We start from the raw sequence: 19257 nt of genomic DNA on the forward strand, positions 1-19257 counted from the left end.
TTCAGGTATTAGATATTGTATTTCTGTCGGTGAGTTTCAGTGATGTATTAATAACTAATTCCACATTTCGATCGAACAGTAATTTATGCTTTCGTCTATACAAGGCTGGCTATATGCATTTCTTAATAATACATTAATATTTTTGTTTGTTTTAGGACGAAGTGGCATTGGGACATATATTATGTCCACCAGGAGAATGAAACCTCGCATTTTAATGATGAAAGTCCATATGTTTTACCGTAATCCCATTGGGGCGTTATTTAATTGATAAATTACTTACCGTTGCAGGTTGCAAATATTCTTAACACAAATAAAAACTTATGAAATGATATTTTGGAAGCCATTTATGCCTTGGCATGGCCAGGTGGTTAAGGCGCTCGACTTGTAATCTGAGGGTCGAGGATTCGAATCGCTGTCACACCAAACACACTCTCCCATTCCGAAAGCGATTTTACTAGAGCATACTTCACATATTCTTGCTGATATTCGTTCATTAATATGTATAACTTAGTGGCATTTAGGTTATAAGGTCAAAGGAATTACAAATGTTGGCATTCGCTTAATAAAACCTGGCTCATGATCGTGGTTGAACAACGCATTGCAAGCAACTTTATAGGCTTGGCGCACTCGTACGCGCATCCTTTCATTGACATTTTCATGACGTACCTCCCTCCCTTTAGTCTTTGCGTCGTTATAATGTTACGGTCAATTCCCCTATTCGTTGGTAAAAGAGCAACCCAAGTCTTGGCGGTGGGTGGTGACGACTAGCTGCCTTCCCTCTAGTCTTGCATTGCAAAATTTGTTTGTTTTGAATTTCGCTTAAAGCTACACGAGGGCTATCTGCGCTATTCGTCCCTAATTTAGCAGTGTAAGTCTAGAGGGAAGGCAACTAGTCATCACCACCAACCGCTAACTCTTGGGCTACTTTTTTACCAACAAATGATGGGATTGACCGTCACATTATAACATCCCCACAGCTGAAAGGGCGGGCATGTTTGGTGTGGCGGGGATTTGAATCCGCGACCCTCGGATTACGAATCGAGTGCCTTAACCACCAGGCCATGCCGAGCCACACTGCAGAATTAGGGACAGCTAGCTCTGATAGTCCTCGTGTAGCTTTGCTTGAAATTCGAAATGAATCAGTAGAAAAATTTTTACAAAAGATAACCTTACACGTTTGAGTAAAATATGTAAAATTAAAACATTAAACTACAGTCATAAGTATTGACTGCTTCCACAAGTCTAACAAGTTTTGGTTCTGATAGAAACGTAAACAACTCAACATTTGAAACGTCAGGTGTGAGAGAAACTTACCGAGAATAGGTGTGTCAAAACATACTTGATTTAAACATGTTATGTCAATAAATTTCTTATTTTAGGCTTAGAAGTACGTCTCGAAAGACCTAATAACAGTGCTTGCTTATTCGAATAATAAACATTAAAAAACAAAGAAAGATTATTCTGATGACCTATCGGATAACCAGCATGACAATGTTACATCCGGGAACTCAACCAGTTATATCACAATCTGACAGGTTTTCAACAATTGGTATAACGTGGTGAACTGCGTTTTTTATTAAAACTATACAGCGAGTAGACGCTGTGACATATTAATTGAATCTAAACAAAAATAATAATATTTGTAAATGAACAAACATATAAATTTAATAGTCAGAGTGATCCTAAAAATTACTATTTGTTTGTTTATTATTACGGTCAGAGCTACATCACGAGTTATCTGTGTACTGCTAGCCGCATGTATCAAAACCCAACTTTTTACGTAATAAATCCTCAGAACATCAGAGGAAATAACAGTTTGATAAACTGATTTTTAAACTAATAGCCTAACTCACTGAAAGCCACGTGCTACATGTATTTGTTTCAGATTAAGTGCGGAAAGCTATGGTATATGATTTTTAAACTAATAGCCTAACTCACTGAAAGCCACGTGCTACATGTATTTGTTTCAGATTGGTTGCGCAAAGCTATGGTATATGAAAGGTTTTCTGCATGTTACCGTCCCTGGTTTTTAAGAGAGAGATTGTATAGGAGGCAGCTGATCAAAGCTTGACCATCACATTATAATGCTCCCATGACTGAAAGGGCGGACATGTTTGGCGGGAGAGAGATTCGAACCCGTGACCCTCAGATTGCGTATTAAGCGCCCTGACCACCTTGCCATGCCAGGTCCCGTAAAAATATAACAGTTGATTGCTACATTCTTCAATTGCGAAATATTAAGAATTTCGAAACATTACGGACTCTATATTCAAGCTTTTCCCCCGTAACAGCACACGTGCCACGATTTGTCAAAATTACACGTATCACTGATTTTTTTATATAAAAACTGTTAAACAATGAACAAGAATAAACTACTTTGGTTTGAATTTCGCGCAAAGCTACACGAGGGCTATCTGCGCTAGCTGTCCCTAATTTAGCAGTGTAAGGCTAGAGGGAAGGCAGCTAGTTATCACCACCCACCGCCAACTCTTGGGCTACTCTTTTACCAACGAATAGTGGGATTGACCGTTACATTATAACGCCCCCACGGCTGAAAGGGCGAGCATGTTTGGTGTGATAGGGATTCGAATCCGCGACCCTCTAATTACGAGTCAAACGCCGTAACCACCTGGCCATGCTGAGCCAACAAGAATAAAACCTTTGTTTTTTGTTTGTTTTTTACATTTCGAGTTTTCTTACTTTCGAAAATTGTTATCATGTGACTAGCTGGAGTTTGATTTTAATTTTGTGAAACTTAACTTATAACTAAAAACCTTACGTTTTAAACAAACTATTTTACGTCTTCAGTAGTTTTTTTTTTTTATGTTGGCTGATTATCGCTAGGACAACCGATTCGATAACGTGAATTTCAACTAGCACCGAGCCATCCCAGAAAGTGAAACCTCTTCTTACACTGAACAAAAAGGGCCTAAGGCTATAGAAAAATGTCTGACATTTAACATGGCTGTTCCATTCTGAAAATGTTTTATTCTACCCATTTATTTCACGGAATTAAAAACAAAATTGTTCAAACAATTTAAATAATTCCTATTAAAATATAAGACAACGGAAATAATTATATTAGAGATAAGGGAAAACGTATCCGTGACGAAAATATACTTCGTACTACGTAACCATTTTCTCTTCTCGTGGAATTACGTGGAATACGAGATTTCGTGGGAGTTCTATTTTGTATTTTTTATAGCTTAACCACGTAAAACAATGAGTTAATAAATATTGACTGTGACAAATTTAAAGAAACACATCTTCCAATAGATAAATAAATATATATATGTCTTTGAATACCTATTTCAATAAATTTTTGTTTTCTTCTTAGCTTGGCATGAAGCCAGAAGTGAAAACACATTTTATTTTAAATTGATTGACATCTGAGTGCTTTTTCCATTAATTACAAGTACAAAAATTAATTTGTTGTGTCCAATAATCTTCGAGTAAACTGTAAGAATGGGGTACCTGTTGAGGTATAGGTGCCGAAAGAACAAAACGCCTACAAAGGTATCAATCATTCTGTAAACAGTAGAGTAATCTTGGTCCGTAAAGAGTAACACTTCTCTTCAAGAGTTATTATATAAAGAACAGCAGGGTACAGCTTCAAGTATCATACTGTAAACAGCAAGGTAAAGCTTCAAGTATCATTTTTTTAAAGGGCAGAACTTCAACCTATATAAATAAACGTCAGTATTTGTGTATGTGTATATCTGTTCTTGTACGTTTCACATCTTTTAATCAATCAGCACCAAACTTGACATAGTGACACGGGATGACACAAGGGGGATCGGACTCGCTCATCTAATTTCATGTTGATAGAATTCTTGAAGAGAGTGCACATTTCTTTTCAGTTCTGGTTCGTTTATATGCTTTTATTGCACGTTTGGTGTTTATTACGTTAAGAAGAAAAACAGAAATACAATTGCCTATACTTTGTTACAAACGAGTTTTTATTTCACCCGTCCAAAGGACAGAAACTCCAACTTTTAAATAATATTCCGCGAAAAACCAGAGCAATCACTAACACAAGTATCACTTTGTACAGAAAGCAGCTCCTTTTAAGTTGTCAATCTGTGAGGAACAATATTCCTTCAGTTAACATTCTGTAAAAAAACAGATAATCGACCATTATTTTATAAGGAACAGGGCATAGTCTCGAGCATTATACTATTACGCTGTACAAAATAGAGCATCTCCTTAAGTATCACTGTAAAAAATACAACATACCTCAAATATCACTGTAAAAAATACAACATACCTCAAATATCGCTGTAAAAATACAATATACTCCAAGTATCACTGTAAAAAAGAGCATCTCCTTAAGAAACATTTTATAACAAAGATGATGGTTTTCCAGTTGTCATTCTGTAATGAACAAACATCTCTTCATCTATCATTCAGTAAAAAAACAGAGCTCCTGTTCGAATATGAGCTTGTAAAAAACAGAGCTCCTGTTCGAATATGAACTTGTAAAAAACAGAGCTCCTGTTCGAATATGAGCTTGTAAAAAACATAGCTCCTGTTCGAATATGAGCTTGTAAAAAACAGAGCTCCTGTTCGAATATGAGTTTGTAAAATGCAGAACTCCTGTTCGAATATGAACTTGTAAAGAACAGAGCTCTTGTCTAAGTGTCAGTCTGTAGAAAATAGGACATCTCGTCATATACAATTCTATAAAGAATAGGGCACATCTTAAAAATAACACTGTGACACAAATTTTGTTCCTGGATAGTTTGTGTTATTTCTTAATTGCTTATGTTGTAAAAGTACATAAAATGGACATTATTCCCTTCGAACTTTGCTTTTGTGACCTGGATTATGAAATTTAGAAATTAACCTATTTTCTACGTAAAAACGGGCAAATTTGCACATTTTCATTTACATATATTTCTACTAAAGTTATATAAAAACGTTTAGAAGTGAGTAGTTTTTGAGATTTGCAACTGTAATGTAAATCACTTTCACGTATCAGCCCCCAAGTATAGTCTCCCATCATGTTTTCATTATACGTTCCTTCGTACCAGCGTTCAGTGTCCAGTATATCTTGGTGGAAGCGCTCGCCTTGCTCCTCTGAGTATGTTCCCATGTTCTCCTTGAATTTATCAAGATGAGCGTCAAGGATGTGGACTTTCAGAGACATCCTGCAGTCTATTTTGCCGTAGTTCTTCGCCAGAACTTCAACCAGTTCCACATAACTTTCGCCCTTGTGATTGTCCCAAAAGCCCCGAACAACTGCGACAAAGCTGCTCTTAGCTTTTTTTTCCTTCCTACTGAGATTCTTGGGGAAACCTGAGCACTCCAGGATATTCTTTATTTGTGGTCCAACGAAGATACCAGCTTTGACCTTTGCCTCAAACAGCTTAGGAAAGAAGTCTCGAAGGTACTTGAAGGCTACAGACTCCTTATCAAGAACTGTAACAAATTATTTCATAAGATCCATTTTTATGTGCAGTGGTGGTAACAACACCTTCTGGAGGTCTACCAGCGGCTCACACTTGACATTGTGCCTCACCACAGAGAACTCGGTCCGTTGTAGCCAGTGCTTCCTGTTGTAGTGTGCTGCAGTGTCCCTGCTATCCCAAAGGTAAAGATAACATGGAAACTTGGTAAAGCTTCCTTGTAGACCCATCAGGAATGTCACCATTTTGAAGTATCCAATAACCTCCCAGCCATACTCATCATACTTCAAGGTTTCTATCAAGATATTGACCTGTTGTATTCCTCTTTGAGGTGCACAGAAATATGTTTAAATTTTAAAAGGTCTAAAATTTGAATAATATGAAATCTTACTATTCAAGCAAGCAAAAATTATCTTCTAGAGTTTTTTGCAGTGGTTACAGGTAAAATGAGGTGCCCAGGGTTTGTTTTGATCCCCGACAAGCATGCTGAAATATACTTGTAGGCATCACATATTTTATCAAAGATGGCATCAAGAAGCTGCAAGCATTCTCCAGACGTATTCTGCTTTGTATGTGGCCAGTTTATCAAGACAAGAGTGAAAAAGTATATTCTAGAAAGCTTTTGAAAATTCTTGTAAGTTCGAGAAGATTCTCTATCAGCTACTCAGCACTGGATATACCTGGAATATTCTGGAAAATGGATAAAATTGAAAATTTCATTACCCAGGTCATAAAAGTAAAGTTTGAAGAGAAAAATAGGTCTTTAACTTTATGTATAATCTATTGTGAAATAACACTTTCTGCCCAGGAACAAGAAGAAGTAAACATTTTGTTACATAGTGTAATCTGTAAAGAAGAGAGTACCATGGGCGTCCGCAGAAGTGTTTCCAGGGGGAGGGGTGGTCAAAGTAGGATGAATTTGTGAGGTTGATAAAAAAAATTCATATAGATATGCGCCCCCAGTGGCACAGCAGTGTATTTGCGGACTCACACCACTAAAAACCGAGTTTCGATACTCGTGGTGGGCAGCGCACAGATAGCCCATTTTGTAACTTTGTGCTTAATTATAAACAAACAAAAATGTAGATATTCTGAATGAATAAAGAAAGAATTGTTTCTCATTTCTCAGAGGGAAGGACAAATACCATGTCTTCAAGTGTCAATATGCAAATAATTGTTGTTGTTGTTTTCTCAAATACCATTCTATAGAGAACTGACATTTATTCAATTATGAGTGTCAGTTAATATCTATGGTAAGCATCTTAGACATTCTAATTTTATGATTCCGTGCCTTTTTAACACGCTACTTGTTCCTACGCTTACAAAACCGAAACTAGAAGTCATCTTTTATTATTAAAAACTCAAGGTCAATTCCTGTTGAAATTTTTTTTCTTTCTTTAATTTATATTTGCCTTTATCCATCACTAATTTTTATCTTCCTCATGTTCTGATACTTCTTGGTTAAAACTCAGAATGTGTACATACGATAGGCCTTTTCTAACTAAAGATTAATCTAAAACAGTACTTTCGGCCATGGGCCGTTTACAATGTGGTCAAAAACATAAAAATAAGTTGGTTGTTGTAAGAAAACATAAAAAGTATTAAAGAAACTTCATTCACTGATCATAATAAAAGGGGAAAGAACCCGACTGTTTAGAATTCTTTGCCTGAACTTATGGTAGATTATACCGAATTAATTAATTTCTCTAAGTAAACGTATAACACACTGTTTGTTATATTATTTTGAACCAGAATCTCACCTAAACTTCACTGCTCACCAGACCGGATTGACCTGAAATACTTTATATTTGTTTGAAAAATCCAACCTATTTATGTAACCTGCTCTTAAGTATTTAAATTGGACAATTTTTAAGTACATATGAAAAGTCACTCTGATGTTATTGGTTCAGATAACCTGGTTAACGTTGCTGAAGCTGCCTCAATTTCAATTCAGTAAGTACCCCAGTGGCATAGCGGGCTTATTCTGCTGGAAACCGGGTTTTGATAACCGTGGTGAGCAGAGAACAGACAGCCCTTGTGTAGCGTTGTCCTTAATACCAAACCACATCAGCAGAGCAAACACGTTTCTATAATGTTTAAATTCATTCGAAACAAACGAGGTAAATGAGATACCATCACGCTACTTTGTTTTTTGTTTGTTTTGTTTTTGTTTTGAATTTCGCACAAAGCTACTCGAGGGCTATCTGTGCTAGCCGTCCCTAATTTAGCGGTGTAAGACTAAAAGGAAGGCAGCTAGTCATCACAACCCACTGACAACTCTTGGGCTACTCTTTTACCAACGAATAGTGGGATTGACCATCCCATTGTAACGCCCCCACGACTGAAAGGGCAGACATGTTTGGTGGGACCGGGATTACCTTGTTTTAACTGCTTTTTTGTAGGTTCACGTTTGAAAGTGTTAGTTTACTTTATGAATTAGTTTTACCAGATAGTTTTACGGTATTGCGTTTAATTGAACAGGAGTTTTGTAGAACTTGTGCAACACACAGGTTCTGGAGTAGACTGTAAGCCCGGCATGACTAGGAGGTTAAGGCACTCGACTCGTAATCCGAGGGTCACGGGTTCGAATCCCCGTCGCACCAAACATGTTCGTCCTTTCAGCCGTGGGGGCGTTATAATGGTACGGTCAATCCCACTATTCGTTGGTAAAAGAGTAGCCCAAGAGTTGGCGGTGGGTGGTGATGATTAGCTGCCTTCCCTCTAGTCTTACACTGCTACATTAGGGACGGCTAGCGCAAATAGCCCTCGTGTAGCTTTGCGCGAAATTCAAAACAAACACACTCCACTGTACAATTTCTATCTACCTTTTATAAATTCTTAACGAGAAGAATCTTTTATTCGTTAGTGTTGAAGAATGCGGAATTCGAACTTCTGGCACACGATGTTTTCGTGCTGACGTCACTTGTTAACAAAAAGTAAAAAAAAGAAAGGGAATCAGTCAACCTTGGGAGAATTTCACAGTTTCCTGCCTGACGTCACTCTGAGAAAGCGTAATGTAGTGATTTATATAGATAAGTAGACAATAGTCAGCCCGGAAGTATAGGTGAGAAAGGTGTTAGGCCTAATTACTACTAGCTGATTGTGGCTTAATGACACTACGTTTGTCTGAGAACTTTTCTAATGAACACTTCAGGACACTTTCTAGATCATGAAATGGTTGTGAGAGTAACAAAAGGACCTAATTACTGACGGGAAACATTTTGACATCTAAATAAAGTATTTTATTAGCTGAAATATATAAGACAAACATTACTAGAGTGAAATCTAGTGTTTTGCTGTGAACCTTGCTTATTGTTTCGGGTTTAAATTACTATGTCTCAAAACGATGTCTGTGAAACTTGAAAGACGCGCTAATAATGTTGGATATGACGTAATGAATACACAAATACACGAATAAATTAATCAATTAAATAAATGTACAAACTAATGAACAAAAACATTAAACGCATAGTTAACGTAGTAAGAGCTTTTTACATGAAAAATCCCCGTCGCACCAAACATGCTCGTCCTTCCAGCCGTGGAGACGTTATAATGGGACGATCAATCCCACTATTCGTTGGTCAAAGAGTAGCCCAAGAGTTGGCGATGAGTGGTGATGACGAGCTGTCTTCCCTCTAGTCTCATGAAAAATTAGTTTTTGTGATGTTCTTCTTTCCTTCCCAACAGTATTTTATTGTTGTTGTTGTTTTGAAATATGCACAAAGCTGCACAATGGACTATATGTGCTTTGTCCACCACGGGTATCAAAACCCGGTTTTTAGCCCCCAGACATACCGTTGATCCACTGGGGTCACAATACTTTGACTCTTGTAAAAACGCCACAATTCAAGTGGTGAATTTTAAATAAAAAATGTTTGCAAACTATTTATTGTCATCGTGTTTGTTTGTTTCTTTTCAATACTAGGTACTCGTAACAAATAGTAATTCGAAAGTATACACTTGTGGTGCTTTAAGGTGGAAGGTTCGGTAAAACCCGTTGCAAAGTAATAGTGAATTGTAGTGGAAGAACTGAATCGTGCTAACAAACAAACAAATTAAATAGAAAGTGTGTTATAAACAGTACGTGTACTTCGCATTGTCGACCACAGATGGTCACCATTACTTGAGTTATGTATTAGTCAGACCGGGTCTACTCTCCCAAGTTGATATTCCACACTGAGTAAATCACATATTACTTAGTTAAATCAGTAAACTCAAACGTATCCAGAGCAACTAGCGTTAACCTCGAACCCGTCATGCCTATTCCAGTAGGAGGAAGCGTATGACCTCGAGATATCATTTGGAGAAAATTGCTATCAAATTTCATGCACAAAGTGCACGTTATAGCCACCATTCCACTGGCAGATCAGGTTTTTATCTCATAAGACAAAGAACAATAAACTTAGAATGAAATAAGCTTTCTTGAAAACGTCCCTACCTAGAATAAACGAATTATTTGGAAAAATGTTTATATTAAAATAACAAGGTAGAAAATTCATGGTATGCTAACATATCACAATATTCCATTCACGTTTTGTAACTTACTTGTATAGGTGTATTACTGAATATAGTCATATTATGTGTGTGTGTGTGTGTGTGTATATACATATATACATACCCTGTTTACTGTTTATAAATGTTTTTCTCAACTATCTCTGGACTAAAGATATGTAATGAAAACCTAAGCTTCCAGGGTTCATTTTAGTTATATTTTTCACAAAATCTATAAAAGGCCTAACAGAATATTGTAGCTTCCGATAAAGTGAATGTTAAACACTGTCAAATATACAGTTTTATCTTATGGCAAATATTACGTAAAAAATTCACTGCTATCACTCATAACTCATAGGTATTATTAATGGACTTTACAAAAAAAAGTGAAAGTTTGGTTCTTTGTAGTCAAGATAGATGGACTTTATATAAAGAAGTGAACATTTTGTTCGTTGTAACGAAGATAGGTGGGCCTTATGTAATAACGCGAAAGTTTGGTTCTTTCAAATAGACGGACTTTATACAAAAACGTAAAAGTTTGGCTCTTTGTAGTCAAAATAGACGGACTTTATATAAAGATGTACAAGTGTGGTTCTTTTGAGCCAAAAAAACAGATAATAACGAAGAAGGATGATTCTTTCCAGTCAAGACAGATGCACTTTGTGAAAAAAAACATGCAGATCTTGTTCTACGTGGGTGTATAAATATTTCAATGTGTATTTTAGTCACTATCAAATTACCTTATTTTTAATTCAGAACCGTATAACATAACGTTACTTGTTGAAGAGCACACACGTGTTATCGTGTCAAATGGTTATTGAATGAATGAAATACCAATAAACATTTTTTTTAAAAAACGTCATGAAACTTAAAAAAAATGTTTTACGCAATGTTTTACGTGTCGTCAAGAGTGAAGAGTTACACGTAAAAACATTTAAAAACTTGTAGTACACAAATTAGATCAAGACAGAATAATTATACGTCATGAAAGTGGTAAATGGTACATGACTGGTGAAATCTGAAAATAGGCAAGATGCGTCACAAAGCACGTGTCTGATTTCAAAATTTCGTTTTTGATAATACAAGTTTTAGACATTCGATGTCAATCAAGTATTATTAAGTCACTGAACCCTCACGTATTTAACAGTTTTTATTAATCTTACGTTCAGCGTAGTCTCAAGCTTACTTAATTACCATGCATTTTGTTTTAACATAAGCTAGTTCTTTCATCCCTAAAAGGCCTGGTATAGCCAGATGGTTAAGGCACTCGACACGTAATCTGAGGGTCGAAGGTTCGAATCACCATCACACCAAACATGCTCGCTCTTTCAGCCATGGGAGCGTTATAATGTGATGGTCAATCCCACTATTCGTTGGTAAAAGAGTAGCCCAAGACTTAGCGGTTGGTGGTGGTGACTAGCTGCCTTCCCTCTAGTTTTACACTGCTAAATTAGAGACAACTAGCGTAGATAGACCTCGAGTAGCTTTGTGCGAAATTCAAAACAAACCAAATCAATTACCCTTAAAGACCTGCTGAGAGAGAGAGTTAAGTTTTTCTTTAGCTGCTTACCTTCACCTAGTTGATCTAGGAAGTCTTAGTTTAAAATAAAATACATTTGTTTTCGTCGGTAGAGGACATTGGCAAGATAGCTTAAGAACCTCAAATTTCTCAAACAACAGCAACAATATATCTTCAACTTTTAAATAATGCCCGGAAACATATAACACCAAAAAACTGCTCGACTCCAAATGTACTTGGAAAGAGAAGTGAATCAACAGCGACCTTTTAATCAAGACCTGATGCGTCGTGGTGAATTGTAAGAAGTGGTACAGTAGCTATTGCAGTTATTATACCAGGAAACGACTCTTTATTTCCCGCTACTTCGTCACGACAAAAAAAAAAAAAGCTCGTGATAAGCGCACTTTCAATACCTCCCCTTTCTGTTCATTTTGACCCATATAACCTTTAACAACACTGTTCCTCCTAAATTAACCCATTGCCCTACTTCAAAGATGAGGCCAACCGGTATATCTCAAACTGATTACTGGTGGTGGGATGGAAGTAATCGACAGAAGAAGGCAAACAAACTTGCACTCAGGCCCTCAAGATTCTAGAGGTGAAATACCAGGTTTTCTTGTTTTATTTTTTTACTATCAGTTTTAAATATAACAACAGGGCGATAATGCATATTTGTGGCTTATTCTACTTAATACCCTACACGTAGGACGAAGACAACTTTCTGAAGATATACAAAAACAACAACTCAGATGCACGACTCAACATAAAACACACGATTTAATTAAACCTACACATTTCATCCCTCATGAATTACGAGGACGAGCATCATGATATGACCAGAAGTGTATATGATTCGAGGAATAACCAAAGGGAAATATTCACCAGCGAAAGGAAACTAACATAAAAGAATTTCATCTTCTTCCAGTTAACCATGAGCCTGACAAAACAAAGTTGGTGGCGTGCATGTAGATCCTTTGGTATCACGTAAAACGTTAAGCAGACTATCATAATAAGAATTCCTCGAACTCATAATAAAAGTACTTTCTGTCAATAATAATAATAAAGAACATCAGATAAACAGCAACTCGGTCAAAGAGTTTTCTTCCAAATTGGTGTCATTACATAGTTTTCACTGCCAGCTTCACTTACTACGCTTCCAAAGTACGTCTGATAGTGGTTCTTTTTTTTATTAGATGTCTGTATTTTTAATGTAATAGGTGTTTTTATAGAAATGTCGACACCTACCTCGCTCACACTCACACGTAATGTTTCTTCTTGTAGATTGTTTGTTTGTTTTGGAATTTCACGCAAAGCGACACGAGGGCTATCTGCGCTAGCCGTCCCTAATATAGCAGTGTAAGACTAGAGGGAAGACAGCTGGTCATCACCGCCAACTTTTGGGCTACTCTTTTACCAACGAATAGTAGGATTGAGCGTCACATTTTAACGCCCCCATGGCTGAAAGGGCAAGCATGTTTGGTGGGACGGGGATTCGAACCCGCGATCCTCAGATTACGATTCGAGCACTCTAGCCACATGGTTATGATGAGCCGTTTCATTAACTTCAACTAAGTTAGTTGGGCTGGAAGGTGGTTAACATTAATACACACAGTTTATATATAAATAAATATATCTATGAAGAATTTAAGGGCCAAATAATTCAATAAAGAAAAGTATTTTTATACAACAGTAAAATAACGGTTAAAACCTTATTGGTGTATATATTTTGAATGCTACTGGTTTGTTAAGTGTTGTAACATTTTGAATAGACTGTTATGAAACTGGATAAGTGATTAGATTGGAGAAACAAACACACTTTTGAGAGAACAAACGGTCGTTAGAACTTGAATGATAAAAATAGAAATCATCGAATTATTTTTTCAAGTTAAAGCGCATTTTACTTCTCTTACAAGGTTTTACCCATAGAGTTAACGATGAAAACCCACTGACTTTTTAAACATATTTTTGTAAACTATTTGAGCCCCAAACTGCTCGTATGTTATTTATAGAAGTCACTATGTAGTTCCCACCATTTTTGCTATTCCAGAAAGTGCACCAAACTCTGGTCATGATGTTATCACCAAACGGCAAAGTTTATATTCCCCAGTTAGAAAATTCACATTCAATATTTGAAAGCTATCCAAGCTACTACTGGGATCAGTCTTAGCATACATAAGTAAAAAAAGAAAAATACTTAAAATAAATATAAATGTTTTTCAAATTGTAAATAATAACATTATTCGGCACAAAGTACTAAAATTTATTAGAAAAACAGATAATATTAACAGTAACTATATTTTAATCTGCCTACTACAAGCAAAATAGAAGAATATTGCGCAGTCAGTAATAGCAAGGTCCCGCCAGTTGGTCAGCTGTATGTTTACAGCCTTAAAACTATAAAATTTGGGATCATATTCCCCGTGAGGGACTCAGCACGGACAGTCTATCACGCAGCTGTGAACTGAAACTTAAGTAATTTGTTTGTTTGTTTGTTTATTTTGAATTTCGCACAAAGCTACTCAAGGGATATCTGTGCTAGCCGTCCCTAATTTAGCAGTGTAAGACTAGAGGGAAGGCAGCTAGTCATCACCACCCACCGCCAACTCTTGCGCTACTCTTTTACCAACGAATAGTGGGATTTATCGTAACTTTATAACGCCCCCACGGCTAAAAGAACGAGCATGTTTGGCGCGACGGGGACCCTCAGATTACGAGTCGCACGCCTTAACACGCTTGGCCATGCCGGGCCAAACTTAAGTAAATAAAAATGACAAGCATAGTACAATTACAATCGAATGTTAATTAATAAATTCTGTCATGTGACAAACAATAACAAAAATGTCCATATTATATTTTATTTTATGATGTCGTCAAGAACAATTACTTAGCTCGAAAATTAATAATCGCGTAATTTTTAAAATTAATTTAAATACAGCAATGTTTGTTCTGTCATATGTTTATTTTATTTTTATCTTAAAACTACAGTGAAATATCTTTATAATGTCGTCTACACCAATCATTCTCTTTATTTTGGAAATTATTATGTGTTTTGTTGATTTAAATTCCTGCTTTTTGAGCATCATAACAACTAAATAATGGTTGAGTTTTGGTTGAATGTTAAGTCACTTCATTAATAAATTCGTTACATCTTCAAAAGAGGGCGCTATGTAGAGAAATAAAGAAGGAGCCATGTAAGTAGGTTGCGGCAGAAAAAAAACTGGATATTAACAGTTTTTCCGGATAGTGGACTTTTATTCATCACCCTAAGCCTAAAAGTAGATAACGTAATATCGTTTGTTTTTAAAACCCAGACACATAATGTATCCTTTCTCTAAACAAAAAACACGAACAGTTATACACTAAATAACTCTTTAAAAGTAGAAGAAAACCACCTCACCTCAAAATACCGTCTTAGACGAATCGTCTAATGTCTGAGACATTAACTAGTCTAGAAAGATGAACTACCACAGAAACGAGAGTTAGGGTTACTGAAAGTCTCGCTGAGTTTGTTTTTCTTTTAACCAAAGAAACAGAAATTGGTAAATAAACGTTGGTTTTCCGAAAACTTTCTTACTTGTTTTTTTTTTTTTTTCTGTCAATGTTGTACGCTTTTCAATATTAAAAGTAACGAGTTTCTACATATTTCTAGCCAGAAGACCTCAGTGCTGCCATCTGCACGTTTACTGCTAACAGTAAGAGTCAGAATTAAACGCATTTCGACATAAATAATAGAGAAAGTTGATGGTATACATTTTTAACCAGGAAACTTTTCGAACGAATATCTTTTCTCGGGTGCATGTGGTTAACCTATAACTGTTCGATTGTGTAGAACATTCGAAATTATAGAATATTACAAAAAGTCACAGCTATAATAATATACATTAAACATATTAAACTGAAATAAACAAAAAAAAGACACGGTAATAGTTGGGTTTGTTTTGAATTTCGCGCAAAGCTACACGAGGGCTATCTGCGCTAGCCGTCCCTAATTTAGCAATGTAAGGCTAGAGGGAAAACAGTTAGTTATCACCACCCACCGCCAACTCTTGGGCCATTCTTTTATCAACGAATAGTGGGATTGACTGTGACATTATAACGCTCCCACGGTTGAAAGGATGAGCATGTTTGGTGGGACAGGGATTCGAACCCGCGACCCTCGGATTACGAGTCGAGTGTCTTAACCACCTGCCCATAGACACGATAATATCAACGTTATTCGTTCTTCTGCGTCTCTCCTCCAGTTTACAGATTTACGATTTTAAAAATTGGGTTTCTATACATGTATGGGAAGAGCACAGACAATCCATTGTGTAGCTTTGAGCTTAGCAACAACCAACATCTAACAAATTGTTGTACTCCGTATGTTTATATTTATACGGATATTTCATTTTACCTCACTACCTTTTCACTGAATTATGATGTTCCTTATATTTATTTTTTATATTCATTCATTCGCCACTCGATTCCATCAAGGAACATAGGGCCACAATCACTTGCGGATTCTTCAACAGGTTTTTAAGTGAGTTGGTTGATAGCCCACTGCACCGAGCCGTCCCTAATTTAGTAGTGTAAGACTAGAGGGAAGACAGCTAGTCATCACCACCCACCGCCAACTCTTGGGCTACTCTTTTATCAATGAATAGTGGGATTGACCGTCACATTATAACGCCCCCACGGCTGGGAGGGCGAGCATGTTTGGCGCGACGCGGGCGCAAACCCGCGACCCTCGGATTACGAGTCGCACGCCTTAACGCCAGGCCCTATTTTTTATGTAACTTTTTAATTTACATCATTATTATTATGTTTCTGATTTTCGACCAATCAAGTTTGTTGTGGCATTCGAACAGATTTGGCTAGTTTTATACAACCTGTACTGTAATAGCTGACTACAATAAAATAGCGGATCGACATGGCCAAGTGGGTTAAGGCGTTCTCCTCCGATGTTCACGGGTTCGAATCCCGGTCGCATCGCGCCAAACGTGCTCGTCCTTTTACCCGTGGGGGCGTTATAATGTGAGGGTTAATTCCTCTGGTCTCACACTTCTAACTTTGGAACGGTTAGTACAGATAGCCATTGTGCAGCTTTGCTCGAAATTCAAAATTGCAGTGAGATATTTTATTTTCCATTTCTAATAAATTGAAAACACGACTTTTATCAGACAGCGCAATAGATTTGAATAACAAACGCCAAGTGTTGTGATGACAGATGTTTGTTTTGTTTTGCCGGTGCATGATAGGTATAAGTTATTGGCTTCATAGTCTCGGATGTTTGGATAACATATCAGTCCTAACACCACTTTAAACACATTTTAACTTTCCCTTAAACATAATTTTTACACCTGTGTATAGAAATAATTTTACTATTTGCCAACAACAAATAATACAGCTATAGACAAAGTTAGGTTCGGTTAGTGTTGTTTTGTCTACGTTTATCCAAAGTTGAACGTGCAGTACCGACATCAAACATTGAACGCAGCACAATTAAAACGGTCACTGACACAAAAGAAGGCCACAGAAATTTGTAAAAGATTCACTATACGACATAATACTTTCTCGTTATTACCGCTAAATATAGCGGTAATATTTTTCCTTCCGAGATTAATGTTTTAAAATATAGGTTATAGGAAAGGTAACGGAAAAAAAACCAACAACAATAAAAATAGCGAATAAGAATATTCTTAGATGGCCAATAACAGTCTTAGATCATACGAGATCTCTAGTGTTAAAAGGTTAAATCTTATTTGTTTTCTCGATGTGAAGGAAATCTTAATACAGGTAGTTGTTAAATGATTTCTTACAAAGGGAAAAACGTAAACAGTTGAAACTGGTTACAAGTCTAACAAGTAACAAAAAATTGTAAACAGTCCAATGCACTGAATGAATTCGAACAAACACGTTTACGAACTTTTAAATAGGCTACTGTATTGAATGATATCATAGAAGCTCGACAACAGAAACCAAAGTTAAGAAACGAGATTTAATCTGGTGAATGAAAGAAATCAAGACAACGGATGATACCTGAAGAAAACAAACCAATGTTCTGACGAAACGTGTAGTATGTTCTCACAAAACGTCCCCCGCTGTGAAAGTCTATGAATTTACAGCGTTAAACCAGAGGTTCGATTTCCCTCGGTGGACACAGCAGATAACCCAATGTGGCTTTTCTATGAGGAAAACAAGCATACACAAATACATTATCCCACAAAAATAGATCACTTCATTATGTTTGTACATTCTTGTTTGCCATCTTATTATCATATTTGCATCCTTACCTAAAAATGAAATCGTAACATCACGACGGCTTCTAATGAGCCCGAAGTGAACCAATAAAATTTAAGAAACTGACGACATAATTTCAAAAAAATTGTGGTACACCAAATGTTATAACTGCGCCAAAAGAAGCTATTTAAAAACATCACTCAAGAAACATCATGGTGTGTAATTTTGCCAAAGCGTATGTTTCTAATTTGGACAAGCCTAAAGTTCAGTCAATAATTTAGTAACAACGTTTAAAAAAACGAGTAGTTTTTGATATTATATAACGATTTTAATTAATAACGTAAGTGTCTTAGGGTTATATAATTTTCTCACGCCCGAAACTCTAACTTTACGTTTAATTAATTATCAGTAACAGGACAACAATGGTGTTGTTGTTATTAATTAAGCACAAAGCTACACAATGGGCTATCTGTGCTCTGCCCACCACGGGTATCGAAACCCGGTTTTTCGCGTTGTAAGTCCGCAGACATACCGCTGAGCCACTGGGTGGGGGGGGGGCAGGACAACAATGATTAAAACAGGAGTAACAAAAAAATTCACTTTGTTCTCGCGTGTTTAATGTTGGGAAAGTGGATTTATTGACTGTCGCTTTTCTCAGTTTTGGTCAACGGTAACTTATGGAGTTACAACGCTAAAATACGGGGTTCGATTCCACACGGTAGACACATAAGGTAGTCCAATATGGCTTTACGCTGCAAACAATAACAACAAAAAAGGCCTCTTGTCTCGGCAGGTCCAGTTGCAAAATCACCTGTTGCACACTCCTGTCAACGGTCTAGTGCAAAGATGTTACTTTAGAAATAAAGGTACAAATTTTATTGTATTTTACTTATATATCGAATAACTGATGGAACCTTCAATAAAAATCGTGCATTTATGATTATATCTGAGGGGTCTCATGTTTGATAGTTTTTCCACGATAGTTTTACTCCTTTATCTGTCGATAACCAATTAAGATAAAAACCAGAATGACCTTTATTCATAAAAGAAGTCTACACCAAATACACTATATCATTTTATAACTTTTTGTACGATCTAACTAGAGTAGAATTTACCATCAATTGATTATAGATAGGAAGTTTTGAACATTATTTAATGATTAGGTAGGTAAGGTGCAGGTACAATTCTCAATCTCCATTTTTCTTTCTGTACAGAACTAGTTGACAAACAAAGGCTGCTTACCTTGTGTAGGTTTTTACATTCTAACAAACGCATGATGAATCAAAGAAACCTTGAGTCAAACATTTTTATGTATTTTTTACTCATCTACTTACCTGACCTAAGAAACAACTTCAAACATGTAGCCATTAAGATGGTAAAACAACAATTACGTGGTCTGTCTGTTCATCGCTTGATGCTAAACCTAAAGACGACAAAATAGTAATAAAAGTGCGTGATTCACGATTCTTTGGTGATAAAAAAACAACCTTTTTTCCGTGATAATATTCACGACCGCTAGAGCCAATATTCTACCAAGGTCAAACTTGGGTTTCGGCCTTTGACAACCTATTGTGTGTATATATATACATACACCCACACCCACACACATAAAGCCAAAAA

The sequence above is a fragment of the Tachypleus tridentatus genome, chromosome 10 (assembly GCF_004210375.1).
Source record: "Tachypleus tridentatus isolate NWPU-2018 chromosome 10, ASM421037v1, whole genome shotgun sequence".
Lineage (NCBI taxonomy): Eukaryota > Metazoa > Arthropoda > Merostomata > Xiphosura > Limulidae > Tachypleus > Tachypleus tridentatus.